A 10658-nucleotide genomic window follows, 5' to 3' on the forward strand; every position below is an offset into this window, starting at 1 on the left:
GGAAGGAAGGAAGGAAGGAAGGAAGGAAGGAAGGAAGGAAGGAAGGAGGGAAGGAGGAAGGGAGTGAGGGAGGGAGGAAGGAAGCAAAGAGAAAAAGAAAAACAGAAGAGAGAAAGGAGAAAAATAAAGGAGGGAAAGAAGGAAGGAAGAGAATGAGAGAAAAAAGGAAGGAAGAGAAAGAAAAGGAGAGAAAAAGAAAGGAAGAAGGGAGGAAGGGAGGGATTTGGAATGGGAATTTAACGGGGTGCCCATCAATTGGGGAAGGGATGAAAAAATTGTGGTTGTATTAATGTAATGGAATATTATTACACCACAAAAAATAACAAGAGACCATCTCAGAGATTCCTTGGTAAAATAAACTGAGGCCTTGAAGTGAGTAGAATCAGAAGAGCGATCTATACAAGGGCAACAACATTGTAAAGGAAACAGCTTTGAAGGCCTCAAGAGCTGTGATCAAAGCAGTCACCACCCGTGTCTCCAGAGGCCGCAGGGATGAAGCGTGTGACCCACCTCCCGAGGGAGCCAGGGTGGACCCAGGGTGCAAGAGGAGACACACACTTTGTTTCCCTCGACTGTTCATTGATTGCTTTTTCCCCCCATTTTTTCTCTTGGTTTCAAATTAAGAGTTGAGGGGAGGGGGCAGCAATAATGAGGCACAAAAAAGAGGGAGCTGAAATATAAATATGAGAATAGACAGAATTGTGGAAGGAAGCACAAGCAAACAAGATAATTTTGAAAGTAATAAAAATGCAATTTATTGCATAGCTTTTGAAAAACACTCAGGCAGCGTGAAATGGAGATTGGTGCTTTCATATCGAGTCCTTTTGTGCTGATGTGGGGATGTTTGAGTTTAGAATGTGTAATGTGTTTATGCCTACATACATATGCACACATGAACACATGGACAATGGTAGATGCTAGCCATGCATACATGTGCATGCACTACAATGTGTGCATGGGCTACATATGCTTACCCATGAGTGTTCACATGCGTGTACACACATCCATACATATAGAGCCTATCTGCATCTGCATATACTTATAAATAATGTCCGTAAATTATTATATCTTAAAAGTACACTGAGGCTTTGGCATTCTCTCCTCCCTGCCTCCTTTCCACTCTCCCCCACACACTAATCTGAAAGCAGAATCAGTGTCCCAGCCTCTTCCTCCTCCCCATCCCCACCCCCAGGCCAGCTCTGCCCTACGCCCATCTCCATCCCAACCTCGGTCCCTGCCCCAGACCCAGCTTCATCCCAGAGGGAGTCTCGGCCCTCATCCCCACCTGTCATCATGAAGAGGAAGATGCCCGCCCATGTCAGGTAGTAGTTTATTTCCAGGGTGTAGCTCATTCCCTTCTGCAGGAAATTCCGGGCCTGAAGCAGGTAGAACAGGGCACACAGGAACAGGACCAGGCCTTGGCACAGGACAGGAAACACAGGTCACAAGAGGCAGGTGTGGGGGAGCAGAGAGAGAGGGCTGGCCTGGGAGTCAGGGGGTATGTGGCTCCTGAAACATGGCAACCACCACTCTTGGGGCCAAGCTTGTGGTACCTGGGCTTAGTTGTCCACCCAGATCTGAAGAGAGATCATAGTCTAGCAGCAAGACTGGATCTCAGAGACCAGGCTGGGATCTCCCCAGCCAGAGGCTCAGTGAGAGCAGCTGGAGCCAGGACAAGCTGAGCTCCAGTGCCTGACACACTAACAACTTGTGGACCCAGGCCTACTCATTTAATGTCTCAGCCACAGTTCCCTCAAGAACAAGCCCCTTCCTCGTAGGCCCATCTTTAGGACCAAATGAGATAGTACAAGAAGGACTTTGCCAACCTTAAGGTGTTATGTGGCTATAGTTACTATTATTATGCAGAAGATATCTATGCCAACACTCTCATCCTACAGAGAGGGTAACTGAGGCCCTGGGAGGGCTAGCGATTTGCTCACAGTTATGCTGAGAGTAAAGGGTGGGGCAGGAGCCCTGGCTCTGCACATTCTTAGGAGGGACCCAACCCTACCAAGAGGTAGTTCCTACCTCTCTTGGATTTCCCAGAGATTTGGGGGGTTTTTAGTCTCCCTATTTTGCCAAGGTTGGACTCATAGTTCTGGTCCTGCTCTTAAGGTAATTCAAATCTGTCCTGTTTCCAGCCAGGGCCGGTTCAGCCCTCTTTGCCAACCTCAGGGCTCACTCCCTTAATGTAGTCTTTGCTGTGGACACCCAAAAGCCTTAGCCCACGGCGACTCAGAACCCCTGATCTCAAGCGATCCTCCTGAGGAGCAGATGTGTCACCATGCTCAGAAATGTGGGCTCTCTTAGACCAAGCAGGGGCTCTTTCCCCTTGGTCCCCAGGCTTTCCCATTTCCCAGACTTTCTAAGGCTTCTTTCATGCCTGAGCTCCCAGACCCAAGTATCCCAACCTGAGCCTGCTTGGTGCCCAGAGCTGACAGATCTGCCACACCCTGTCCCTAATCACCACTTCCTTCACCTGCCATGGCTGCCATGCCAGGGTGCTGGACCCAGTCACCCGCCTGCTTTTTCCTGGACAGGATGACCACTCAAGGACCTCTCTTTCCTTGTGAGTTTCCCCATGTCTCCCTTTCAGCTGCAGATGGCAGCCTATAAGCTTTGAGTTCTCTTGGTTTATTGACAAGGAATTCTCTTCTAACATCCCACATTGCTCATCACTGGCATGGAGCTGACCTTGGCTTCCTGACCCCTGTGCCAACAGATGAGCTCTGACCCATCCTGCCAAAGTCAGCAGGATTTGAAAGCAGGCCCCACCCACATGAATGAGTGCTTCTTATGGGAGTATCAGCCTAACCATGTGTGCTGAAGTACGGGATTGGATCTTCTGATGATGGTGTTTAGGGCTTAGCTTACAGAGGTGTGTGTATATGTGAGGGGAAGACCAGGATGCCCATTTGTGGGTGCAGCATCCACAACAATGAAGTCACAGGCCCTTAAATTAGGAAGTATTTGAGAAAGAAAATCAAGTGCACAAAGTCGGGGGGAGGGGGGGGACACAAAACCTGATGCTTAAGGTTGTGACCAGGAAAGTAGTGTAACTAGTGACCAGGAAAGAAAATCACCCAATAACAGGTCCAGCTCCTTAACTATTGCACCTGGTTCCTGTTCTGCAGGCCAGGCTGGATTCAAGATATTCCCTAGGCTTGGAAACTGTGCCTGGGGCCCTAGAAAAAAGGGTTCAAATGCCACTTACGGCACTTCAATCAATCAGTAGATAAACATTTATTAAGCACCCAATGTATGCCAGACACTGTATAAGCACTGCAACTACAATAAAAGGCAAGAGACAGTCCCTCCCTTCAAGGACCTCACAAGCAAACAGATAGTGCAGAGAAAGCTATACATGGGGAAAATATACACGAGGAAATAATTACCAGAGGGAAGGCACTAGAATTAAGAGGGTTGGGGAAGGCTTCCTGCGGAAGGAGGGATGCTAGTTGGGACCTAAAGGAATCTGAGGACGTCAGTCACTGGAGTAGAGGAGTAAAAGTGTCCAGGCATGTGGGAACAGCCAGAGAAATCTCCCAAAGTCAAGACACGATGGAGAATCATGTTCATGTAACAGCCAGGAGGCCAGTGTCAACCATATTGGAAAGTACATGTAGGGTAGAAAGACAGGGGAGGCAGGTCATGAAGGGCTTTGAACACCCAACAGAGCATTTTGTATTTTATCCTGGAAGCAATAAAGAGCTCCTGGAGTTTGTTGAGTAGAGAAGAGACAAGATCAGACCTGAACTTTAGGAAAATCATTTTAGTGGCTGAATGGAGTGGGGAAAGACTTGAGTCAGGCAGACCCACCGGTGGTTATTGTAATAATGCGGGAGTGAGGTGAGGAAGGTCTGCACCAGGTGAGGAAGGTTTGCACCTAAGTGGGGGCAGTATTAGAGGAAAAAAGGGGGTATGTTGGAAAGATGCTGTAAAGGTCACATCGACAGGTCTTAACCACAGATTGTATATAGGTGGTGAAAGAGAGCAAGACCATGAGTTCTGTTTGGGATATATTGATTTTAAGATGTCTCCTGGACATCCCGTTCTAAATGTCTGAAAGGCATTTGCAGAAGTGAGACTGGGGATCAGCAGAGAGGGTGGGACAGGAGAGGGACATTGGAGACTCTCAGCATAGAGATGGTAATTGTTGGAGCAGAGGGGCTTACCAAGTGAAGCAGGTATTGAAGGAGAAGAGAAGAGGGCTTGGGACAGAACCCAGAGGGATGGTGAAAGGATGTGATATGGAGGAAGATCCAGCAAAGAAGACAGAGAAGGACTGGTCAGATGAATAGCAGGAGAACGATGAGAGAAAGGAGTGTCCCAAAAACCTAGAGAGAAGAAAGTGTTGGGGAGGAGAGAGTGCTCAACAGAGTCAGAGAGAATGAGGATACAGAAAAGGTCACTGCATTTGACAATAAGAGATCTTACCATACTCCAGGCTAGCAATCAAATGCATGTGAGCATGAATTGATGTTACCCACTCACCACTAATATGTTAAGCGCTCTAAGAACAAACACCAGCCTCATTTCTTAGGTCTTCCCAACAAGCATGCCTCCCGCCAGTATTCAATGACAAAGTCCCCCAAACCTTCCCTCCTCCTCCTACATTCCCTTTTACTCTAGAGGGCAACACCATCCTCCCAGGGACTCGGGTTCAAAGCCCTGGAGCCATCCTAGCTCCTCACTCTCTCAGCCCCCTCAATCAAGCTGTGACCAAGGTCCCATCTCTCAAACACACCCCCTTCTCTCTTCTGATACTGCCTCCTGTACTCGGGTGGAGGGTACCATCTCTTCTCTCCTGCCCTGTCTACCTGCCTCAAGTCTCTTCCCAATGTTAGTACACCCTCCATTTAACCGACAAAGTGATTTTCCTGAAGTGCAGGTCCAACCACATTACCCGCCTCCTCATTAAACCCCACTGGCTCCCTATCACCTTCAGGATCCAATGCCAATCTTCCACAGGGCATTCAAAATCTTTCATGATGACACCCCTCCTATTTTTCCAGTTTTCTTACACCTTAAACCCACCTCCTCTTCCATCCAGTGATGCTGGCCTCCAGCTGTTCCTCAAACAAAACCTTGTGTCTCTCAGCTCTGGGCATTTTCTCTGGCTCTTCAGGCACACCTGCAGTCCTCATTCTCCTCTCTCCTTCCTGCTTTCCTCACATTCATTCAAGTCCCATTAAAACACCACCTTCTACCAGAAACCGTTCCGATCCAGGTTCAACCTTTCCCTCTATTGATTATTGAGAATTCATCCTCCATATAGTATGCTCGTACATTTTTTTGAATCCTGTCTCCCTGTTGGACTGTAAGCTCCTTGAGGGCAGAGGCCTTTACCTCTCTTTGTATTCCCAGCACTTAACATAACAGGTGCTCAATAAATGTTTACTAACACATGTGTGTATGTGTGTGGGCATATATTTATCTGCATATATCTACACACACGTGTTCATGCATGTATGTGTGCGATCTCTACTTCCATGGCATTATACATGTGCACACAAACATGCATCACATGCATATATACTGGCATACATGTTGCTATTCAGTTATTTCAGTTGTGTTGGACACTTCATGGTCTCATTTGGGGTTTTCCTGGCTGAGATGCTGGAGTGGTTTGCTGTTTCCTTCTCTAGCTCATTCTACACATGAGGAAACTGTGGCAAACAGGGTGAAGGGACTTTCTCAGGGTCACCCAGCTAGGAAGCGTCTGAGGCCAGATTCGAATTCAGGTCTTCCTGTCTCCAGACCCAGCTCTGTAACCACTGCATCACCTAGATGCCCATACACATATAAGCATATACATGTACACATATAATCTATACATATCAATATATATATATATATGTGGTCAGCTGGGAAGTTTGATGGGAGACTTTGATTTGCAGTCTTTCTATATATAAAACAAGTTTTGCTGTTTTTCCCAAGCATCAGGCATTTTTCATGCTGCCGCATATGTGAGGTAACTGCTAAAGTCATGGAGAGAACTTTGATATCCCACTTGTAACAAACAGTGCACGAGCCAAATCAACTGTCTGATACTCAAGCTAACAAATAGGACAGAAATACTCGTTAGACTTAGCCTTCTCAACCATAGCAATAAAATGTTACCAGTGACATGCGTGTAAGCATTCGGTTATCCAAGCTATTAGACAACACATACATTAACCCCACTAGGAGCAAACCACCATGCTGATTTTCTGGGCATCCCAGTAAACACATCTCTTACCTCTAAAAGATGATGAGGCACCCTTTCTGACCAGGGCAGTACATGTTTCCCTCTCAAAAGGATTTGCCTTCCAAGTTGGCAAATCTCCATCAGTCAATCAGCAGGGAACTGAAGAGAACAAACGTGGGGTATTTGAACCTCAAGTACAGAGAACACAGGAGTCAGCCTCAGACCTGTCCCTAGGTGAGGCTGCTGATGGGAGGTCTAGTTACACCCAAATTTGGATTAGTGATTGGATACTTAAGCATTATGATTAAAGGAAATTATCAATCAAAGCTCACATCAATAGTAAACATGTGTCAGTCATTTACCATATTTGAGGGGCTCTGTAATTGTTTGGGAAAACACAAGTCATTGACAAATTATACCATTCAAGTACCACTCTTAGGGCAGCTGAGGGCACAGTGGGTAGAACACTGAGTCAGGAAGACCTGAGTTCAAATCTGGCCTCAGAAACTTCCTAGCTGGGTGACCCTGGACAAGTCACTTCCCCCTGTTTGCCTCAGTTTCCTCATCTGTAAAATGAACTGGAGAAGGAAATGGCAAACCACTCCAGTATCTCTGCTAAGAAAATCTCAAATGGGGTCATGGAGAGTCAGACAATTGAAATGACTCAACAAAATGACATCCAAACCTTACTTATCCTTCAAGTATCACTCAGATCTGACCTTCTCTATGAAACCTGTCCCAGCCACCCCACCCCACAGCAATCCCTCTGTCCAATAAACTTATTTTTAAAAAGAAAAATTACAGGAATAAAAAAAACTACATAACAACTATTCATTCACAAAACGAAGGCTGAAAATAAAATGGAGTCCAAGTTACCTCAAAGTAACAAAACAGTCACCACTGGGTGTTACATGCCTGTGTGAGGAATAAAGTTGGTTTCAGACATTCTCCAAGAGAAATAAATGTACTTAAGGGCTTTCTTTGGCATACATTCCTCAATTTCTTCATCTGGAAAATGGGGACAATAATAGCACCTACCTCCCAAGGTGGTTGTGATTATCAAATGACATGCCAAATGTGTAAATCCTTTTGCAAGTCTTATAGTACTACATAAATGCTAGCTATTATTATTATTATTATCATCATCAGTATTATTATTCATTATTTGTGAAGGACTTTTGTGTAGCCATCATTCAATGGGAAGAGGCCAAGTCATCAGACCAAGCTTGGGTGTAACCATGTCCCTTAAGAATGACCAGGGAAGCTGACTTTTGTTTCGAAGCTTTCATACCACTAGACAATCAATATTTCAGTGAGTGGTTGGGACAAAGCGATGATAATTCTAGTTCAGTAGCCCTCTCGGAGACTGGAGACAAGAGGGTCCAACCTCATGGCCCTTCTCCTGCTTTCAAGGCAGCAAACGCAGGCTTGTTTGGAAAGGGGTGGGGCATGATTCTAGAGATGTCTCTTGGGAACTGTATTTAGACCACCCATGTTGATAGATAAAAAAAGATGAAAGGATTGGGGTAGAGGGAAAAAGAGATAGATAGATGGATAGATAGATAGATAGATAGATAGATAGATAGATAGATAGATAGATAGATAGATAGATAGATAGATAGATAGATAGATATTGCTGTGGTTATGGATAAGGATAGTGTGTATGGATATGGATATTTATGTGTGTGTAAATATTTTATATAGAGATGGATATATCTTGTGTGTATGAGAGAGAAACACTAATTATCCTTTCTCTAGAACACTCCCCACATCCAGACTTCCCTGTCACTGTCAAAGACAGCAACATGCTCCTTATCCCCCAGACTCATTATGTAGATGTCATTCTTGACTTCACGTCATCTCTCCCCCTCCAAATCCAATCTGTGATCCATGACTGTCCATCTCACCTGCTCAGCATCTCTTGAATATGCCTCATTCTTTTGTCAGAAACTGCCACTACCCTGATACAGGTCCAAATCTCTTCACATCTGCACTAAGGCATAATCCTGTAATTGGTCTACCTGCCAAAATGTTTCCGCCTTCCAATCTGACCTTGCTTTAGCTGCTAAAGTGACTCTTGCAAAAATGCAAATCCAACCACGGCGTCTTCCCACTCCATAACCTCCAGTTGCTCCCTATTGCCTCTAGAATCAATGATAAAATCTTTGGTTTGGCATTCTGAGTCTCCCCTTGCCTACCTCTCTCCTACTTTTCCAGTGTTCTTACATCTTACCCACCACCACCTGCACTTCAATACAGTGACACTGTTCTCTCTGCTGTTCCTCAAGCATCTCTCCACTTGGGGCATGTTCATTGGCTGTCCCCCACATATGGAATGCTCTCTCCCCTCATCTTAGCACATAGTAGACAGCTAATAAATGTTTACTGAATGCCTCACTGATCTCCACCACTTGGCTTCCTTCAGGTCTCAGCTAAAACACCACCTTCTACCAAAAGTCTTTCCAAATCCTAATTCTAATTCCTTCTCTCTGGTGATTATTTCCATTTTATCTACTATGTAGCTTGCTTGCTTGTAGTTGTTTGTACGGTCCTCCCATAAGAATGTGAGTCTCTCCATGTCAGGGATGGCTTTTTGCCTTTCATGATACCTCCGCTGCTCAGTACAATGTCTAACACAAAACTAGTGTTAATGATTACTGACAGACACATCGTAAACATATTCACACACATACATGTATACAATGTAAATATATACATACATCTTTATGATAGACATATATGCACATATGTGTACATACTCACATGTACACATATACATATATGTCTCTTCTAGGCATGGGGTCCAGCCTTTATATCTGTATGTCCTACTCAGAATACATGTCGGCTCAGAATACATGTCATTTTATCTTTGTTCCTGGATTCCTACACCTAATCTCTACAGTCTTTATGTCAATCCTGGATAAATTGGCATATTGCATAGAGAAACAGCTCGGATTCAATGTTGACTCTAGCCTAACCTGACCATGTGACCCTGGGCAAGCCGGTTAAACTCTCAGTGCTCTGGGTCCCACTTAAAGGCTATTAGGTGTGGAGAAGGTGCCAATCTACATTGGTGGAGGGGATTTCCTTACAGGGGAGTTTTCTATAACAGTAAAATCAGAGATCCAGTCCCTATCCCAATTCTAAATTTTCCTCAAATCTAAAAATGGAAGAGATATTATTCAACAAACATTTATTAAGCATCTATTATGTGCCATACACTATGCAAATCCCTGGAAATACAAAAAAGGAGGGGAGCAGTGGGGAGAGATGTGCAAGAAATCACCTCTGATCTCAAGAAGATGACAGTCTGATTGAGGAGACGGTACCTCACCAAGCACATACAAAAAAGATAAATCCACACACACAAGTCAAGATAATAAACAGAGGAAAGTCAATGTCATTAGTTTCCTTGTAGAAGTTGGGATTTTAGTTGGGACATAAAGAAAGCCAGGAAGACCAGGAAATGGGAGAGAAATCCAGGTGTGTGGGACAGCTGATGAAAATGCCCAGAGTCAAGAGACAGAGTCTCTTGTACAAGGAACAGCAATGGGGAAGTGGAGTGATCCATTTGTCATCAGAGCAGAAGTTGGAATGAACTTGAGACAGAGAGGTAATCTAGGAATCTATCAATGAGGTGATGGGGACTTTTACAAAGGTGGTGACAGTGTCAGAAGAAAGAAGAGGCATATACTAGAGATTATACAAAGGTAGAAGAACTACATAGGTCTCCTAGTCCAACACTCATTTTACAGGTACAGAAATAGAGGCCCAGTGTGGTTAAGTGATTTGCTCAAGGTCAATAAGTCAATGACTTATTAGCCTATTATGGACTACAGGTCCAATAACCTCAGCCATTCCACCACCTAGCTGTCTATCTTCAGAAATACTCTAGCCTGAAAAAAAAAGTGATATACTCCTTAACTTTGGGAAGCCTGAGATTGTGGGTTAGACCTACTATGCACAGGGAGAAACTTGGGACCTTGAGATTCAGGAGAAAATGGAGAGATGAGAGTGATAGAGTTCAAACCATGAACCAAAGAGAAGGGGGAGGTCAAGGAGCCCAGAGGTAGGATTTGAGATAACCACTAATAAGGGGGTCAGCAGACAAAGAGGTGGGAGGGATCAAGTCTGATCATGTCAGTCCTCTGCTAAAGACCCTAAGTGGCCCTCTATTTCCTCTAGAAAAACGATAATACAACAAGCTCCTCAACTGGGTGAGAATGGCCCTCCTCCATTCGTCTCCCATCTCCCATCCCTTCCAGCTGTATCTGATATCCTTCCAGCTTCCCTACATTCTAGCCCAACTCATCTACCTGACATGCCCTGAACTTCACACTCCATTTCCCATATCCATGCCTTGGCTCAGATTTTCCTCCAGGCCCAGGATGTCCTTTCTTTCTTTCTTCCTTCCTTTCTTTCTCTTTCCTTTCTTTTCCTTCTCTCTCTCTCTCTCTCTCTCTCTCTC

The 10658-nt window shown here is 44.9% G+C and overlaps 1 long non-coding RNA gene across 1 annotated transcript in view; it reads right to left on the bottom strand.

Annotated features, from left to right (window-relative positions):
* LOC138161521 (uncharacterized) overlaps nucleotides 1-6429 on the bottom strand; it is a 13936-nt gene extending 7507 nt beyond the window's left edge. The window contains exons 1-2 of the long non-coding RNA XR_011168403.1: nucleotides 6242-6429; nucleotides 1286-1417 (exon numbers count right to left, since the gene is read on the bottom strand). This is a non-coding gene — a long non-coding RNA (uncharacterized lncRNA). The remainder of the gene's footprint in view (nucleotides 1-1285; nucleotides 1418-6241) is intronic.
* Between the last annotated feature and the right edge of the window lie 4229 nt (nucleotides 6430-10658).

The sequence above is a fragment of the Petaurus breviceps genome, unplaced genomic scaffold (assembly GCF_028583685.1).
Source record: "Petaurus breviceps papuanus isolate PSGF00001 unplaced genomic scaffold, PetGlider_PUasm1.0 185, whole genome shotgun sequence".
NCBI classification, from domain to species: domain Eukaryota; kingdom Metazoa; phylum Chordata; class Mammalia; order Diprotodontia; family Petauridae; genus Petaurus; species Petaurus breviceps.